The sequence below is a fragment of the Mustela lutreola genome, chromosome 2 (genome assembly GCF_030435805.1).
Source record: "Mustela lutreola isolate mMusLut2 chromosome 2, mMusLut2.pri, whole genome shotgun sequence".
NCBI lineage: Eukaryota > Metazoa > Chordata > Mammalia > Carnivora > Mustelidae > Mustela > Mustela lutreola.
In genome coordinates this window covers 222,336,865-222,354,957 of record NC_081291.1, presented here as the reverse complement: position 1 = coordinate 222,354,957, position 18,093 = coordinate 222,336,865, and the positions used below count along the sequence as shown (strand labels likewise).

The following is an 18,093-nucleotide window of genomic DNA, read 5'->3' as shown; positions in this document are numbered from 1 at the left end:
GTGTGCAGAGCACACAGACCGTGGAGAGCGATGGCCCAGCCGAACCAGGGCGGCCCAGCCTCCTGCCAGAGCTCAGGCTAGTTATGTGGGCCCCGAAGTCCAGCACTAGTGGTTCCGGGACCCACCAGATTCCTAGTTTCCTTCTTGCTCTGTAACCCCCGACCCCTAGACTTGAAGTCGGCCTGCTCCCTGCCACGCTGCCACCTGCCGAAGGCAGCTCACCATCCCGAGGCGCCAGGCACGGACGGAAAATGAGAAAAGCCATTCCAGGGAGCGGGCCCAGCAGCCTTACCAGCGCACGGAGGGCTGCGTTCAGCTAGAGACTGCACAAAGTCATGCACACTTTTTAGGTGGTGGTGGGGTCACCCCAAGCTGAAATGGTCTCCCCCAGACAGGAGCACCAGCAATCCACGCTGCGCGGCTGAGCCACTCAGAGAAGAGGCAGGCCTGCGGGTGGACCTGTCAGGTGATGCACCGGGTCACTGAGAGGAAGCCTCAAGACGGGGAACAAAGGCTCAGTTTACTCACAAACTCTGACACTTGCCATCGGGCAGGTCGGCTGTTCTGAAGATTCTGAAAACACCAGAGAACCTTTTCCCTAAGGAATCCCAGCTAGAATGGAGCTGCTGTCCCCTTGCCCCCTCCCCTCACGAAGGCCGCCGCCCCCCACCCCGAACCACAGCACTTCCAAGCCACTGGTTTCAAACTACCCTGTCACATAGCACGTTCGTTGCCATATCACACAGCCTTCTGCGAATGAACTTTCCAGAAACAACAGCTAACGCGGTGGGGCGGCTGGCGGGATGGCAGGTGTGGCCACCTCTGACAGGCTGTGCAGCCAGGGCTTTGCCAAATGACCAGGCCTCCCGCTCTCAGACGTTGATTCTAGCAACTTCCAGACTGAAGCTCTTCTACACTATACTCCCCACCGTCCAGGACACACCGGGAACTGATCTGGTCTCGGCAGAAGGCAGCCCTCCCCACGTGGCTGCTGCCACTCCCTCGCCCCTGACAATGACTGCAGACTGCTCTGCGCTTGCCCGCCCCTGTCCACCCGAGGAAAGAAAACAAGGTGCATACACAGGCCTCCTGATAGGTTCTGACGCTGCTCTCCATGAATGTGAGTGAGAAACAACATCACATCTTGATTCCCAATAACCTCCGGCTGAAACTCAGTACTTGTTCAGTCATCAAGGAAGACATGAAATCCCAGAGTTTTCACAGGACCTGTGACTTTTCCACCAAGAGAAGCCACAGATATTTTCACAAAGCTCCGGAGTTGCTACAGAAACAGCCCATCACTTAGGCTGGTCTCAGCTCCAGCAGGAAACTGACCTGTTACTAAGTAAGCTAACAAAGGGCACCCAAGCCGCTTGAGCATCAGTCTGGCTCAGTACTTTGGTTAAACTGTATTTCAACAGATGGGCTCCCTCCTCCATCTCATTTTGTCTAAAACAGGTGGGTGAGGAGCCCCCAGGCTAGGTGAAGCACAAAAAGGCCCCCGGAGGCAGAGGATTCCCACCCCCTCCCGTGGTTTCAGGCTTTCTCCTAAACAGTTTCAAGTACTTTAACAATTCGCAACAATTTGCAAAGTGAAAGTTACAGCTAGAATGTTGCTGTCCGCCCGCAGCACCTTCCGATCATACACACACCGTCTCTCAAGTTGTAGCGGACACGGAGCGGTCGATGCGTGTGTCTGCCCCCCATCCTCAGCCACGCCACCTGCGGACTCAGAAACCCTCACGCCTGAAGGTCAGTCTTCCAAGCTCTGGTTCGGCCGCGGACCTCACCCACTCTAACTCCCGCCTGTAAATCGGACACACGAAGCGTCCCCCACCTCTGCGTAAGGAAGCGCTGGGTCAGCTCCTGCTCTGCACGCACACCTTCCACCTTCGTGACCCACGTGTCACTCTCCAGGCTCAGGACACTGAGGCTGGGAGTCGGCCCGCCACCCCCGAGTCCACGTGCGCACAAGCGCAGGAGCGCGCGGCACCGACACCGGCAAACGCTTGCACGTCGCCTCCGGCTCCCCCTCAGTGTCTCCAGCCCCCCATGCAGAGCCTTACATAATGGATCCAACGCGCTGCACTGCAGAAGCGGATCAGGTACTTCCTCTCTCGGAACATGTCAGAAAGGAGCATAAACTCACGCCCAACCCAACCGAGGGTGCCACGCACCCCGGGTGGGGAGGGCGCACTTGCCCAGGGAGACACCCCAGCGGCTCTTAGGGAACCTCCTTCTTACAACCCGAGCGTGCGGGCAGCCCTTGCACGCGCCGCCTCCGCCCCGGGCTGCGGGCGTGCGAGGGCCCGGGCCACCCGCCCCGAGCCCGGCTCGGGACGCGGCCCCTTGGGCCCACAAGCACACGGGCCGGCCCCGCGGGCCAAGCCTCGACACACGGGCACCACGAGGCCCTTCCGCGGCCGCCGGGACCCCGCAGGGCGGACGCAACTTTTCCTGATTCGCGTCCAGGGACTCAGGAGCTCGCCCGCAGCGACGTGAGACGCCGGCGACGGGCCAGCCCCTGGCCCGCACCTCCCGGCACCCACTCCCGCACCCCACACCGCGGCCGCTACTCGCCACAGGCCGCACACCAGCGCCGACTAATTCCGGGAACGGGGGCACCCCGCCCTCGGGCAGGACGGCGGCCGCCCCGATCCCCACCCCCACCCGAGGCCCGCCTCCAGCGGGGCTGCAGGCGACCCCGCGCCCCCGCCCCTCGCACCCCGGCGCGGCCCCGGGCCCGGCTCCCGGCCCGCGACCGCCCCCGCGCCGCCGGCTCCGCCCCGCACCCCGGCGGCCGCGGCTCCGAGCGCGCCGCCGCCACCCTTCCCCGCCCCCCCCCAGCCCCCGCCGCCCGCGCGCCCCCGCCACCTCCCCCCCCCGCCCGAGCCCGCGCGCCCCCGCCCGAGCCCGCGCGCCCCCGCCCGGCCCCGCCCCCGCGCGCCCGCCCGCGCAGGGGCGCGCGCCGCGCTCCGAGAGGGACGGTTAGGAGCGCGCGCCTCACAGCGGGCCCCGCGCGGCAGCGGCGGCGCCTTCCAGAAATTTCCGCGTCCCTGAGCCCACACAGAAAACAAGCGGGGCGCGCCCCCGCGGCGGCCCGGCGGACGGCGCCCCTCCCCGCCGCCTCGGCTCCCCTCCCCCACCCGCGCCCCCTCCCCGCCCCCTGCCCCGGGCGGCGGGTCCGGCGCGGCCCTCCCGGGCGGCGGCGGCCCGCGGAGACCCGGGCGGCGGCGGCGGGGCGGCGGCCGCGGCGCCTGCGGGCCGGCGTGATTGATAGGGACGGGGCGGCGGAGCGGCGGCGGCGGCGGAGCGGTTGAGTGACAGCTTACCTGGGTGCCAATCTTCATCACACTGACAAGCGGCTGCAGCAATCGGGACCCGCAGTGCCGCGCCCGCGTCCAACCGTCACGCCGACGCTGGGCCACGCGACACAGCCTCGCTCAATGGGAGGAGGGCGACGCCGACGCGCGCCGCATCAATATTCAGGCGGGGGGCGGGGCCTGCTGGGCCCGGGCCCCGCCCCGCCCCTGCGCCGCGGCGGCGCGGGGCGGGGCCTGCGCGCCGGGGGCGGGGAGCCAGGCGGGGGCGGGCGGCGGCCGGCCCCGCCCCCGCCTCGCGCCCGCGCCGAGCCCCGCCCCCCCGTAGGGCGCGCCGGGGAGCGAGGAGCGGCCCGCCCCTCCCCGCCCCGCCGGCCGAGAGGGCCGCCTCATGACTATGCAACTGGAGGCGTGGCCGGGGCGCGCCACGCCCCCTCGCTCGCTCTCGGGAGGGGCGGGGCTTGTGGCGCGGGCTCGGGTGGGCGGAACCATCCGCCGCAGGCCGGCGGGGAGGGCGGGCCGAACCATCGCCGGGGGGAGCGCGGGCTTCCCCGGGGCGCGACCTGCCGCAGGTGGGCCCCGGACCCCTACCCCCACCTCCGACTGCCCTGGATCCCGTCCGCTCGGGCGCCGGCGCCGGTGGCCCGCACGACGCGCGCGCCCCTTTGTGTGCCTCCTCCGGGCGGGTGCGCAGCGGCCCCCGCGGCCCCGGGCCAGGGCTCCAGGGACCGCGGCCGGCTCGCCTCTGCTCGCCTCTGCTCGCCTCTGCTCGCCCGCACAGCTGCCCCCCGGGAGACCCGCGCGGGCCCTCCATGCGGGGGCGTGGCCTCCCTTAGAGCGACACCGAGAGTTGTCAGCGTTGCGGGCCGGGCTCCCCAAGACCGTGCCGGTGCGCCCACCGCTCCCGCGGGGGCCTCGTCCGCTGCGCCGAGGGGCGGGCGGGCCTTCCCGGGGCGGGGGCCGGGCGGGCGGCGGCTGTGCGGGCCCACCGCGTGCGATCGCTGTGCGGGCTCCGCACCGCCCGGAGCAGGGCCGCGCGGCCGGCTCCGGCGCCGCCCCTGGGAGATGCCGCGCCGGGATGGGGCCCCGCAGCCGCGGGTCCGGTCCGGCCTGGAGCTGCTCGGAGGACATCGGCTGAGCTCCCCGACGCCGCGAGCCACAGCACAACTGCTCTGTGGACCGCGTTGTACAGACAAGCTTGTAGCGAGCAAGGCCCGCGCGCCAGAGGCCGCTGGGGCTCTAACGGGGTGAAAAGTTGGAGGGGACCCCAAAAGTTCAGAGATGCACACCAGCTGCAGAATGTGGAGTGCCCAGGGCAAAGCGGAAAGGCAAGTTCCCTTGTTCAACAGTTACTGGGAATGTGAAGGCAGGGACAGGACAACTCTAAACGGAGCGACAGCCGGCCTGGGCACGGACCTTGTGACTGTGCTTGTCCCCAGGCTGCCCGACTGTCCCTGGCCTCTCCTCCCCCGAGTCCCGGGTCCTGTCCTGTGTTTTTGCGTTTTTGTTGTTTTGTTTTAGTTTCTAGTTACCTTGGAGTTTCTGTAAACTAAGAAAAAGCATAATGTTTTCATGGACTAGCACTCAGTTCTTTAACAATTCTGACAAACAACAGAAGGAGTTATGGAACGCTGCACTTGTGATCCACACAAAACAACATTTTGGATTGTACGTGATTTAAAGACACGTCTCACATGCTTTTTGAAATACAGCAGGAGCCAAGACATGGAGGGATGCCTGAGGTGGGCATAGGGACGCATTCAGAAAAGAAAGAAATATCATGCTGGAATTACCCAATTTCTTCAAAATCACTGAGCGAGAAAAGGAACATTAAACTTCCATACCAATTTTATACAACTTCTGTACAGTATCTTGGCTTAAATCCCAGAGCAAAAAGTAAGACTCTCCACCTCTATTTTTGGTGAACAACTGTGCGGTAAACTGAGATGACTTTCTCCCCTGGATTCCTTACAAGTGGGCGGATTTATACTGATGTCACCAGTGTTAGTATTCCTTGGGATCGGGAGAAGATTCCTGTCCACAGCAGATACAGCTGGGGCCAGGGCTCCTGCAAACCAGCCTCAGATTATCAGCCTCAGATTATCAGCGTCAGATTATCAGATTATTTAGCCTCAGATTGCATCAGTTGGTGTAACGATCTTCACGTTGGTCTCCGGTAGCACTCCCCCCCCCCCCACCCCCGTCACCATTTCAGCAAGAATATTAGGAACCTCATCGACGTGGCAAAAATTAAATCCAGCTCTGGACATTTTCAAAACACCTGTCCAATGTTTCCACAAATACTTGAATGAGGTCTAAAATGTCGAGTCCGATTTCTGAACACTGCACACAGAAGACAAGATAGAAGGTTGCATAATGTCTATAAATCAGGCTGTTGTCAGAGCCTCCAGGTAAGACCATCTAACTGGCAGAACTTGGGGAGCCGGGCTTCCTGAGGCTGTGAAAGAGGACAGGCCAGCAAGGCTGGGCAGCCACGGGGGCCAGGGTGCTTCAACTCTGGATGTCATCATCCCGCTTCCCCACCTCCCCCTCCCTCAAAAGGGCGATCCGCAGGGATTCTGGAACCTGGAGAGGATCTGGTTGTGTGCGGTCACCTGAGAGCCGTTCAGGTCAGAAGGCCCAGGAGACCCAAGCCCCACCAACCTGCCCTCCTGGCTCTGTGTTCTGGTCTTCCCCCCTGCCCGCCCGCCCCCCCCCCCAGCCTTGATCAGCTAAGCTTTCTTCCTTTCCGGGGGCTTGGAGCACCATCAGTAATCACCCCCAGTTTTTGTAGCCCTGAGGCTCACACATTTGGGGGTTGAGGGGGACCCTTAGTAAAAGTCATTCAAAATTAGTTGTGGGGCCTTGGAGGGTTCCTTGCTTCCCTTGGCCTCCACCCCCAGGTTTGTCCCCAGTGTTGAGGACCAGGTGGTCCCCAGACAAAAACTTGCAGGTAATCAGCCGTTCTAGCTATTCTCCCCCACCCCCCCTCCCCAAGTGTGTTAGTCTTTTCCCAAGGACCCTGTTTAGGTGTGGAAAGTAAAAAGCCGCCTATAAATGCGGATAGAAGTGTGCAGGTGGCAGCAGGTGCCCGTCGTGGTCATGCCGGGAGGCCGTGAGGAGGCTGCAGGAGGTGGGGCGTGCTGCTGGAGAGAAGCCGCAGCGACAGGTAGAAAGAATTCTGCCAAGGTGCCCGCCAGCCCAACGGGGCGGGGGCTCGGGCTCAGCAGCCAGGTGTAAAAGACGGGTAGGGCTCGCACCTGCCCGGGAGAGCTTACAGTCTAGAGTGCAAAGCAAGCATCCACCCCCAATAGGACGCAAAGGTGCTTAGTGCCTGCTTGGAGGAGGGTTTGAGGTCAGGGCTGGGGGTCCGGGGCTTGAGCTGTCCTTAGCAGTTGGCCAGGATCTGAAGGCATCAGTAAGAAAAATGACCGTGAAAACCACTTAAAAATAAGGGCATGTCTCTTGGCTTACTAAGGCGGCCGGTGTGGCTGAGGTCGGGGGGGAGGCCGAAAGGCACCCACAGTGACGGGATGCAAGGATGGGGGAGGGGCGCCCGGTGACTCAGTTGGTTAAAAGTCTGCCTTTGGCCCCAATCATGATTCTGGGGTCCTGGGGTCGAGCTCCGCATCATAGTCAGAGTGAAAGCAAAGTCCTCACACTAGCCAAAGGGGGTCTACCGGACCCTCCCCCACCCTCCCCCTCTGACTTCAGCTCCCCTCCCCTCCCCCACCCAGGCTGTTCAATCCGCCTCCTTCCTGCCTCTCCCTCATTCCAGGCCCATCAGCCTCGGGCGTTTGCACCGGCTGCCTGCAGCACTCTTCCCAAAAATACCCGCTTGGCTTCCTCCCTGAGGTATTTCTCAAAATGCTTTCTCAAAAGTTTAAAATCGCAAAATTCCCGGCTTCCTCCCTCCCACCTCACCCTGCCTTCTTCCAGCAGACTTGTGTAGCTCCCTGTAACGTTCCTCTGTAGCTGTATAACCAGGTAAGGTACCCATTATATCAACTGTCTCACTCACACAGGCCCCCCCACCCACACACCTGTAAACACTAGAAATCAAAGTGCAAGAATGTTACTCTGTTTCGTTCACTGTTGCATCTGAGTGTCTGACTAGTGCCTCTCAAGCTCCAAGACCTGATGTATCGGCAATCTGTTGCTTTGTAACCAATTATCACAAACTTAGTGGCTGCAAAGGACACTGATTTATTACCGCACAATTTCTGCTTGTCTGGAATGCAGGCATGGCTTGCCTCGGTCCTGCTTCAGGGTCTCACAGGTGCCAGCCAAATCTGGGGGCTCCTTTGAAGGCTCCACTGGGGATGGCTCCATTTTCAGGGTTCATTTCCTTGTGAGCAGATGGGCTGAGGGTCTCAGCTCCCTGCTGGCTTTTGGCATGGGGGTCACCTTCAGTTCCCTTCCACTTGGACCTCGTTATGGAGGAATTCATGATCTGGAAGCTTGCTTCATTAAAACCGGCAGGGACCAGAGTCCACTAGGACACAGAAATCACATTCCTGCATTGAGTAATCCCAGAAGTGACGTCATATCTCCTTTGCTGGACTCTGTGGCTTAGAGGGAAGTCACAGGTCCTGCTCACACTCGGGGAAGGAGATCACACAAAGACGTGAGCGCCTGGAGGAAAGGATCCCCAAGAATCGCTTAGAGGCTGCCTACATGTGGCAGTTTCTTTTTCTATGTTGAAGACACAGTTGTGGAGGCACCTGGGTGGCTCACTGGGTTAAGCGTCCAACTCTTGTTTCCACTCGGGTCATGATCTCAGGGTTGTGAGATTGAGCTGGCGTTTCGGCTGGAGAGTCTGCTTGGGATTCTCTCCCTCCCTCTCTCTGCCTCTCCCACTTCTCTTTCTCTCTCTCTCATAATAAAATCATTTAAAAAAAAAAAAAAAAAAAGAGGGAGAGAGAGAGGCAGTTGTGGTATAGTCAAAGGAGCACTGGGCTTGCGGTCCAAAGTCCTAGGTCCAAAGTCCTGGGTGTAAATATGACTTTGCCACTTACTGTTAAATTCCAAGGAGGAGTTTCCTTCCCTGAGATTCTGTTCTTTCTGCCTTCAATGGGGGCAGCAGGACCTCTCTGAGACGGTTACACAGGAGAGAAAACGGGGCTGCACTTGGAAAGTGCAGGGGACATCCGAGCTGAGAAGAGCTTGTGAAGCGCTCAGGCCAGGATGAGGGGGACCCACAGACTTTCACTCCAAAGTCCTAAAAGATCAGGAGACCTTGTCCTCACCACCCACGCTTCCTTCTCAAGGATCCCAGGGAAATGCAGCAGGAAAAAAATGGCAGCCACAACACGTGGGACAGACCAATGTTAAAAAATTATGGTGACCAAGGACAGAGTCCTGAGTGTCCCAGGGGTACGCAACCGACGTGTGCCAAACGTCTTACCGAACCGGTGATTGAATGCGGGAACTGGTGACATGGGACGACCAGTTTCAAAGGACAGGTGCGGACAGACACACTTACGGGTCAGGAATTCGGGAGCGGACTTGCAAACCATGCCAAACCGGCTCAGGAGGGGGGCGCGGGGTGACGCTTGCCCCCACCATGCTGTGGTTTTCTCTTTTGCTATTTCTTGTCTTTTTGATAATAGCTATCCCAGCAGGTGGGAGGTGATCCCTCATTATGGTTCTGATTTGCATTTCCCTGATCATGAGTGATGCGGGACAGCTTTTTGTGTGTCCGTTGGCCATCTGGATGACTTCTTTGGAAAGATGTCTATTCAGATCATCTGTCGCCCCCCCCCCCTTTTTTTTAACAGGCTCCACACCTAGCATGGAGCCGGATGTGGGGCTTGAACTCACCACCCTGAGATCAAGACCTGAGCTGAGATCAAGAGATGGAGAATCAGCTGACTGAGCCATCCAGGCGCCCCATCTGTCCATTTTTTAATAAGATTGTTGTTTTTTTGTTACTGCCTTTTATGAGTTCTCTACATATTTTCAGTATTAACCCCTCACCAGATACATGATTTGCAAATATTCTCTCTCATTCCATAGGTTGTCTTTTCATTTTGTTGATGGTCTCATTTCCTGTGCAGAAGCTTTTCAGTTTGATGTAGTCCTGATACTTTATCTTTGCTTTTGTTGCCTTTGCTTTTGGTGTCCAATCCAAATATTCATTACCAACACTGATGTCAGGTTGCTTACCATGTATGTTTTCTTCCAGGACTTCCATAGTTTCAGGGCTTGCATTCAAGTGTTCAGTGAGTTTTTATGTATGGTGTAAGACAGTGCTCTAATTTCTCCCTCTTTCTTTCTCGCTCCTTCCTTTTTTCCTTTCTTTCTTTCCAGCTTTCCCAATTCTATATTCTTGCCTCCTTTGTCATAAATTAATTAATATTCTATGTGTGGCCTTATTCCTGGGCTCTCTGTTCTGTTCCAATGATCTGTGTGTGTGTCTGGTTTTATGCTACCACACTGTTTTGATTAGTATAACATTGTAATGTAGTTTGAAATCAGGGAGGGTGATACCTTTGGATTTATTCTTTTTCAAGATTGCTTTGGCTATTCCAGACCTTCTGTGGTTCCATACAAACTTTAAGATTGTTGGTTCTCTTCTCTGAACACTGTTCCTGAGATTTGGATGGGGCTTGGATCTAATGGGGTACGGATCTGTATATTGCTTTGGATAATATGGATATTTTAACAAGAGCACAGAATGTCTTTCCATATCTTTCCCTCTTCTACAGTTTCTTTGATGAATGACATAGTTTTCTGTGTAGATTTCCTTCTGTTCTAAGGCTGAATAATATTTCGTGGTCTGGATATACTATATTTTGCTTATCCCTTCGTCTGTCAATGGGCACTTGTATTATTTTCAACCCTTGACTATTGTGAATAATGCTGCTAGGAACATGGATATACAAAAAAAAATTTTTTTTAATTGTTTTTAAGGGATGCTGGGGTGGCTCAGCCTTGAAGCATCCGCCTTCAATTCAGATCATGATCCCAAGTTCCTGGGATCAAGTCCCACATCAGACTCCCTGCTTAGCCGGAAGCCTGCTTCGCCCTCTCCCTCTGCTCTCCCTTCTTGTTCTCTCCCTTTCTGTCAAATAAATAAATAAAATATCTTTAAAAAAATTGTTTTTAAGCACATGGATACATAAATATCTGTTCCAGTTCGTGAGTCCCTGATTTCAGTTCTTTCAGGTGTGTATCCAGAAGTGGGATTGTTGGATCACATGGTGGTTCTATTTTTAATTTTTTGAGGAACTGCCATCCTGGTTTTCACCGTGGATACACCATTTTATATTCCCATCAGCAGTGCCCAAGGGCTCCAATTTCTCCAAATCTTCACCAACACTCATTTTCTGGTTTTGTTTCTGGAGTAGCCATTCTAGAGGGTGTGCGAGGATCTCGTGATTTTTAAAAGACCACTTGGTTCTGAGCTTCTTGATCTCTCTCTCTCCCTCCCTTCTACTCTCTGAAATACTCAAGAGGTTAAATGTATCAGAGGGGCACTTGGTAAACATGAAGAATTGGGAAATTTAGACTTACCGTCGCCAGAGCAGTTGGAACAAGTCCCTTCACCGCCTGAAGCTCTCGCAGCCGGAGACCACCCCGCCTCTCTCCTCTGCGGGCTTTATGCTCATCGACACATACGGCATCAGACAGTAAAACCAAGAAACCGCTTTTAACAGATTTTTAAATTAAATTAAAATAAATCATTAAATGTATTATTATATTAAATATTACTTATTATTAAAGTAACATATTTAATTATTTATTTAATTGAAAGATTCATTTATTTGTGATTTCACTAAGAAGCCTCTTCCATATGATCCTCTGTTAATATAAATAGTGTATTTTATAGAAAATGCTTCTCAAAAATTAGAAGAGTCAACTTGTTTCACGCTTTTGCCGGTCTCTTTAGCGTGTAGCTTGAGAGAAGACGCTTGGGGGTTCACAGCCGCTTCCGTGTCCAGTCTGTCACGATATATTGTCTTAGTCAACGCGTGTGAAGAAACTCCGGCCTCGAGGAGCCGTGTAGCATTTACAGAGACTCCACGGAAACCCACACATCGACGTTTCTGGAAGGTGTGTGGTGACGTGGGCCCGGCAACACCTCATCGATGAACTCTTCGTGCTGTCAGCCTAAACCCCACTGGGCTCCCCCCGCCCTGCAGACGGACCTGCGACCCCCGCGCGGTGCTGTCACGTGGTCACTCAGTCATTGGAGACCTGTTAACCCCAAGTTACAGGGACCCCGCGAGTGCTGCGCCGTGTCCCTAGACGGTATGAGGCAGCGGCACCTGCCTCATCAGAAACCTCACCCAGTACCGGGATGCGATCAAGTTCATGGTGACAGATACAAGTTTTTCCAAATTTTGATCATTTCAGAGCAAATACTGTCCGTGGGTTGCCTTGAAGTGGCAAGCCTAAGTCGTTAATTTTTAAGAATATGTCTGCCAGGGCCCTAAGCCTAAGAAGCAAAAGTTTGTCCCTCACTGGTTCCTTCAGGCAAAAGTGACATTTTGTGAAGACGCAGCGGCTGACGCAGTGCACATCTCCGCGCCAGGCCTTTCCTGCCGGTGGTCCCAGTCCCAGGGTCTGCAGCAGAGGAACCTGATGTGTCCGTCAGGTTGCCTCACACAGAACCTTAAAATTTGCATATTCAATGGTTGACCCTTAATAAAGCTAATGAATAAATTCTGCTTCGTCAGGACATCCTCAGAGAAAGAGAGAGAGAGAGAGAAAGCATGGGCATGAGCAGGGAGAGGAGCAGAAGGAGAAGCAGACTCCCCTCGGAGCAGGGAGCCCCTGCGGGATTCCAGACCCTGGGATCAAGACCTGAGACCTGAGACCTGAGACCGAGTCAGATGCTTAACTGACAACCACCCAGGCGTCCCAGGTGGTGGGACTTTAGTGTCACCCAGAAGAATGACATTGTTTGAATTTTTTTTTTAAGATTTTATTTATTTATTTGACATCGAGAGAGGGAGCACAAGCAGGGGGAGTGGGAGAGGGAGAAGCAGGCTCTCCGCTGAGCAGGGAGCCCGATGTGGGGCTCGATCCCAGGACCCCAGGATGATGACCTGAGCCGAAGGCAGATGCCCAACCGACTGAGCCACCCAGGTGGCCCAAGATGGGACTCACATTTAGATCAGCAGAGCAGATTCCCTGAGAGAACGTGGGTGGGCCTCATCCCATCAGAAGAAGGTCTTGAGAGCAAAGACAGGTCCACCCCCCCCCCAGCCCGGGAGAAGGAATTCTACCGGCAGACAGCCTTTGGCCTTGGGACTCCAGCTGCAACGTCATCATCTCTCTCTCTCTCTCTCTCTCTCTCTCTCTCTCTCTCTTTTTTAAAGATTTTATTTATTTATTTGAGAGAGAGACAGTGAGAGAGCGCATGAGAGGGGAGAAGGTCAGAGGGAGAAGCAGACTCCCCGTGGAGCTGGGAGCCCGATGCGGGACTCGATCCCGGGACCCCAGGATCATGACCTGAGCCGAAGGCAGCCGTCCAACCCACTGAGCCACCCAGGCGCCCCATCTCTCTCTCTCTTTTAAGATAATTATTTATTTATTGAGGGGTGCGGGGACGGGCAGAAGCAGACGGCAAGAATCTCCAGCCAACTCCATCCTGAGCACAGAGCCCCACGTGGGCTCTCACAACACTGAGATCAGGACCTGAGCCGGTGTTAGACTCAGGTGCTCAGCCGACAGCACCACCCAGGGGCACCCCCCCCCACCCCAGCACATCATCTCTTACCGGAGTTTCTAGCCCACGGGCCGGCCTTGCAGGTTTCAGTTTTGCCAGACTTGCCGAAGAGCTGACTCCTTAGAACCCGTGCATCCGTCCCTACCATCGATCTATGTATCGATCGATCTGTCTGTGAACTTGTCTATCTAAAATCCCCGTCCGTTGGTTCTGTTTCTCCGGAGAGTCCTAACTGATCCAGGACCCTTTCCATTTCTATCTAGGCCTTTCTGATGGCCCAGTGAGGCCACCGGGAGAGCAGGCAGGCACCACGGACCGCCAAGGCTGCTGTGGGGCGGTCCTGGAAGGCCTGGGTCCAGGTTAGCCACTCCCTCACCCGTGGCTCTCCCTGGACGAACTATGCAGTTGAGGGTTGGGCTCGGAAGACGTGCCTCTGGATCCTGCCTCCTGCTTCGCATCTGCCCACAACGGGCAGTGGAAGGTTGCCCTCCTGCCCGTGCAGGTCCCCAGAGCTCAGGCGCTGCTGGCTGGAGGAGGGGGGAGGCACAGAAGTGACGTCCTGGCTGCAGGTCCCTGTCCTGCTTCCATGCCCACCAGTGGGCCGCGCTGGCCTTGCAGGAACCCGGATCGTCTGGGGGAGGCTGCAGTGGATGCCCAAGGGAGGCGGGGGCTGGCGCGCTGCCCTCCCACACTCAGGACAAAGTAGCACAAAAAAGCACATCATGCCAAAAATTTTCCCCTTTTCTTCCTGCCTCTCCTTCTTGGCTGCTTTCCTAATCTTGCTAAAATGAACGTTTACCATCTCTTGAGACATCAGAGGACAGAGCTGCAGTTTCCATAACAAATTTTCAATGAGAAAAAAGGAAAGAACAAATCCTGGGCCGGACCTGTGGGCTGGGTAGGGCAGCACACTTCCGTGGCGGCTGTGTGTCTGTCCGGCTGGCCGCTCGTCGGGCTGAACGGCCCTCTTCCTCCCCTGCTTCCACAGTATCACCTACTGCAAACACACGTACTTTTGTTAGGTGCAAAGAGTAGTCACAATCCCTGGAGAGATTCTGTTTCCAGAAAACAGAATGTGCTCACAGAATTCTAGAGCTAGAGGGAAACTCTCTGGGTCCTTTTATGGGGAGAAACCCGTCTAGACAAGTTCAACGTGCAGTGAAGACAGGGTCCGGGTGTCCTCCTCCTGGCTAGTGCTCGTCAGGCTTAACTAGTCGTCCCCTTTCCTACTTGTGGGCAGTATGAACGAGGGACACAAGCTTTTACCTAATAAGAACCTTGAGGTTTGTTTAACACCAGGATGGAATCATTTACAAGCAACCTGGCTTTTGCAAGTTATATGTAAAGTTATGCAAAGTCTTTTTACATGTTATTTCTTACCAGGGCATCTGACTGGCTCAGTTGGAAGAGCATGTAACTCTTGATCTCAGGGTTATGGGTTCGAGCCCCATGTTGGGTGTAGACTGTACGTTAAAAAAAGGGGGGGGCACCTGGGTGGCTCAGTGGGTTAAAGCCTCGGCCTTCAGTTCAGGTCATGATCCCAGGGTCCTGGGATCGAGCCCCACATCGGGCTCTCTGCTCAGCGGGGAGCCTGCTCCCCCACCCCCGCCATCTCTACCTGCCTCTCTGCCTACTTGTGATCTGTCTCTCTGTCAAATAAATAAATAAAATCTTTAAAAAAAAAAAAGTTATAAAGGGAATTTCTTCCTGACTTAAAGATTCCCCTAGAAGTCTTATAGATACCATCTTATTCTCCCAGGGCCCAAGGCTATACTAACAAAAATAAGCTTCCACTCCCTGTCTCCTTACAACCACCAGCAATCCAGAATTACCGAAGACTGCTGTATGCTCATGCTTGGTCTGTGTTTAAAAAAAAAAAATGCAGGGGGCGCCTGGGTGGCTCAGTGGGTTAAAGCCTCTGCCTTCGGCTCAGGTCAGGCTCTCAGGGTCCTGGGATCGAGCCCTGCATCGGGCTCTCTGCTCAGCGGGGAGCCTGCTTCCCCCACCCCCTGCCTGCCTCTCTGCCTGCTTGTGATCTCTGTCTGTCAAATAAATAAATAAAATCTTAAAAAAAAACACACACACACATTAAATTAAATTTTTAAAAAATGCGGGAGGCCTGCTGCTACGGAATAATTTTGCATACGTTTCCTCCGCACTTTCAGCAACATCCGCATTGCCTTTCTTCACGACGGTCATTTGTCCAAGCGGTCCTGGATGGCGGCCGCCGGAGCCGGGCTGAGCCCTGCCTGCACTCTTGCCCTCGGCCAGCGCCACGGTTTGTGCGGACCAGCACACGCCCAGGCCTCTGCGGGGGCCACTGACAGGGCGAGGAGGCATATCTTTCCTTTAAGGATAAGGGTGATTCTCTGTAAGGGTAACTCTCTGCGCGCGACAGCAGACAGCGCCGGGGTGTGAAGAAGCCAGGTGCGATGGCTTCTCAAATGCACGTCCTCCGAGGAGGGCCAGGTTTGTCAATCCTCACCAAGAAGCAAGCTTCCGAGCCTGCACTTCGGGGCTCCGCTGTTGTGGGCACCTCCCCTCCATGCACTTGTCACAACCTCAACTTCGAGGTATGACAGGCACAGTTTCCTAAAGGTGGACTGGCTTTTCTCAGGGGCTCCGCAATTCCCCAAACTGGGTGAGACCACCGCCCGGCGCCCCGCGTCTGTGGTGGGAATGGACCAGCTTCTCAGCCGCATTCGGTCTGCTCATCCGCCCCTGGGAGCCAGTGATTTATAAATAAAAATTTATTATTTATCATTTATGAGCCTGGAAATGTGACGCATATGGAGCTCCAGGAATAAATTGTCCGCCACTGGGCAACATATTTCTGATATATGGCGAATTTACTTCCTACGTCACTGAGCTGCCCAGATGGGCCTCCAGTTCCTCGTACGAAGATGGATGCTCCGAGGAGCAGCAGATGCTTCGGGAGTTTTACCTTCGTGTTTTGTAGCCATTCTTCCCCTGGGTCCTCGTCTGTTTTCTGTCTCCTTGTCAACAATACCTCCAGGGGGAGATTCGATCAGCTGATGGCCACAGAGTAATAACTCAGAACTATTTACGTGGTGTCCTTCTCCAAGAGGCAAAGGCACTTGAGGACAGTGTGGAACGTTCTGGCATTCCTGTGCAGTAGACAGGGGAAGGCATTATTGTTGTTGTTGTTGTTGTTATTATTATTTTCTTCCTAGTTTGGAAATTTTCACATGCACAAAAGCAGAGAGGAAAGTATAAGGAGCCTCTGCGCACCCATCATTCAGCTGTAAGATCATCAACACTTCTCAAGTCTTATTCCATCGTTTTCCTGTCCCTCTCCTCTCTAAGCAGCTTCGAATAAATCCCAGCCATGGGGGGTTTTCACTGCAGGGGGAGAACGTGTTATCAGTTCCCGGTTAGGGGGAAGTGGAGGCACGTGAAGGCCCTCGCCGCCCCATTACCCCGAGTCCCCGGAGGAGACAGGCACCAGGAGTGGGTCTCCCTCCCTCCCCACACCCTGCTCCTCGGAACAGAGGCGAACTGTCCCACAAAGGGATGTGCGTAGTTACATACAGCCTGTCACCAACTACACAACGTCGGCGGTGGCAAAGACAGTCAAACAGATGAAGAACACAGACAGATTTATCTCAGTCTATAAGTATTTAAAGAAGTTAAAAAAGTTGACTTCCGGAAGCTATCGGAGTCCCTTGAAGGAATTAATTACGAGCTAACTTCCCAAAGTTACACTGAGGCAGAAAGTCACTTAACGATCCGAATGTATGCAGTCATAAAGAATAAATGTGGGACCTTCTGGTCACCTGCAACTCCGAGCACACCCTACTGGGCTTCGCGGTAGCGTTGACAAAGCCAGAATTTACAGCAAACACCGTCTCCCCAGAAGACATCTTAGATGTCTGGGTTTTCTCCTGACCCCATTTTTGAGCTCTGGGTACCCCCAGGTGCCCGTCAGGGGCGCACTCTCAGACGTATCTGCAACCTCAGGCTTCCCCACCGGACAGTGGCTTTCACGTAGCGCCTGTGGTCCCCAGACGTGCCTCCGGGAAGCCAGTGTTGCCTAACAGGAAGAATTTGGCAGGTCTCTGTCACTGGTTCCTGGGAGGGGCCTCTAAGCTGTCAGCCCACACCCGAGTTGGTGCTAGAAGGTCATCAACGGTCCCTACCCTGTCTCGGGATGTGAGCCCTTCCTGCCAGAGACCAGCTCAGCCCAGAGGGTTGGCACTTTGAGCCAAGTGATGGCAGGCGGAGCTTTTGACCTCCAGGGAGGAGAGGGGGCTGGAGCCTGGGACCAGTCATGGGACAGGGCTCCCCTGTGCCCGCTTCGTAAACCCCGACAAGCACTCCGAACACCCCAGGCTCAGAGGAGCTTCCCGGCTGGGAGTCCCGGGATGTGCCAGGAGGATGGCGCGACACTCTGCGGTCGAGGCCCGCCCGGACCTTAGAGTAACCTTTAGGGCCAAACCCTAACCACCATGCTAGTGGTTTCCTGAGTTCTGTGAGGCGTCCTGGCGAACGGCTGAACCGAGGGGGTGGGAGGAATTCTCGAATCTGTGGCTAGTTTGTCGGAAGCACGAGAGGCCTGGAACCCACGAAGCATGGCTGGCGTCTGGAGTGAGGGCGGGCAGTCTGCAGGCCGGGGCTGCGGGGTCCGCCCTAAGCTCAGGAGCCCATGGCGGGAGCACACTGCCTGTCCCCGCAGGACCGCCCCCAGCCGGGACAGCTGGGACAGTGGGCCCCGTGGGCTGGTCTGTGGCCGGGCCTCCATCCAGCCCCAGATCTCAGCACAGCACCTGAGGGGCCCGGCCGGAGCTGGAGCACAGAGCCTGCCCGTAGCGTGTCTCCCTGTGTCACTGCTCTACGTATGAAAACAGGTGTATTAGGTTTCATTATCGAACAACACACCCATGGTTAGAAGCTCAAATACAGAATAAATAAAAATATAGAAATGAAAGTACTCTCGGTGTGCCCGGAGGCACCCACTATCCCTTGAAAGAGGTGTCCCCTGCCGACTTCAGGGTCTGCAGTATTAAGGAGGAAGGCTGGCCCTGGGTCCCCGGGGAAGACAGAGGTGCGGCCCCTCCTCCCTCCTGCTCTAGG

At 55.8% G+C, this 18,093-nt stretch overlaps 1 protein-coding gene and 1 long non-coding RNA gene across 4 annotated transcripts in view; one reads left to right on the top strand and one right to left on the bottom strand.

Moving 5' to 3' along the window:
- PKNOX1 (PBX/knotted 1 homeobox 1) overlaps positions 1 to 3,484 on the bottom strand; it is a 63,101-nt gene extending 59,617 nt beyond the window's left edge. For 2 of the 3 annotated variants that reach the window (XM_059164828.1, XM_059164832.1), the window contains exon 1: positions 3,333 to 3,484. The gene's annotated coding sequence lies outside the window, so the exon portion shown is untranslated. Of the gene's footprint in view, positions 1 to 2,066; positions 2,676 to 3,332 lie in introns of those variants that run through there. The other variant, XM_059164830.1, reaches the window with a different exon arrangement.
- Positions 3,485 to 3,782: 298 nt separating this feature from the next.
- Positions 3,783 to 10,973, top strand: LOC131825421 (uncharacterized). The gene is made up of 3 exons (XR_009351251.1): positions 3,783 to 3,892; positions 7,263 to 7,307; positions 9,101 to 10,973. It is a non-coding gene; the product is annotated as an uncharacterized LOC131825421 (long non-coding RNA).
- The last annotated feature ends 7,120 nt before the right edge of the window (positions 10,974 to 18,093 follow it).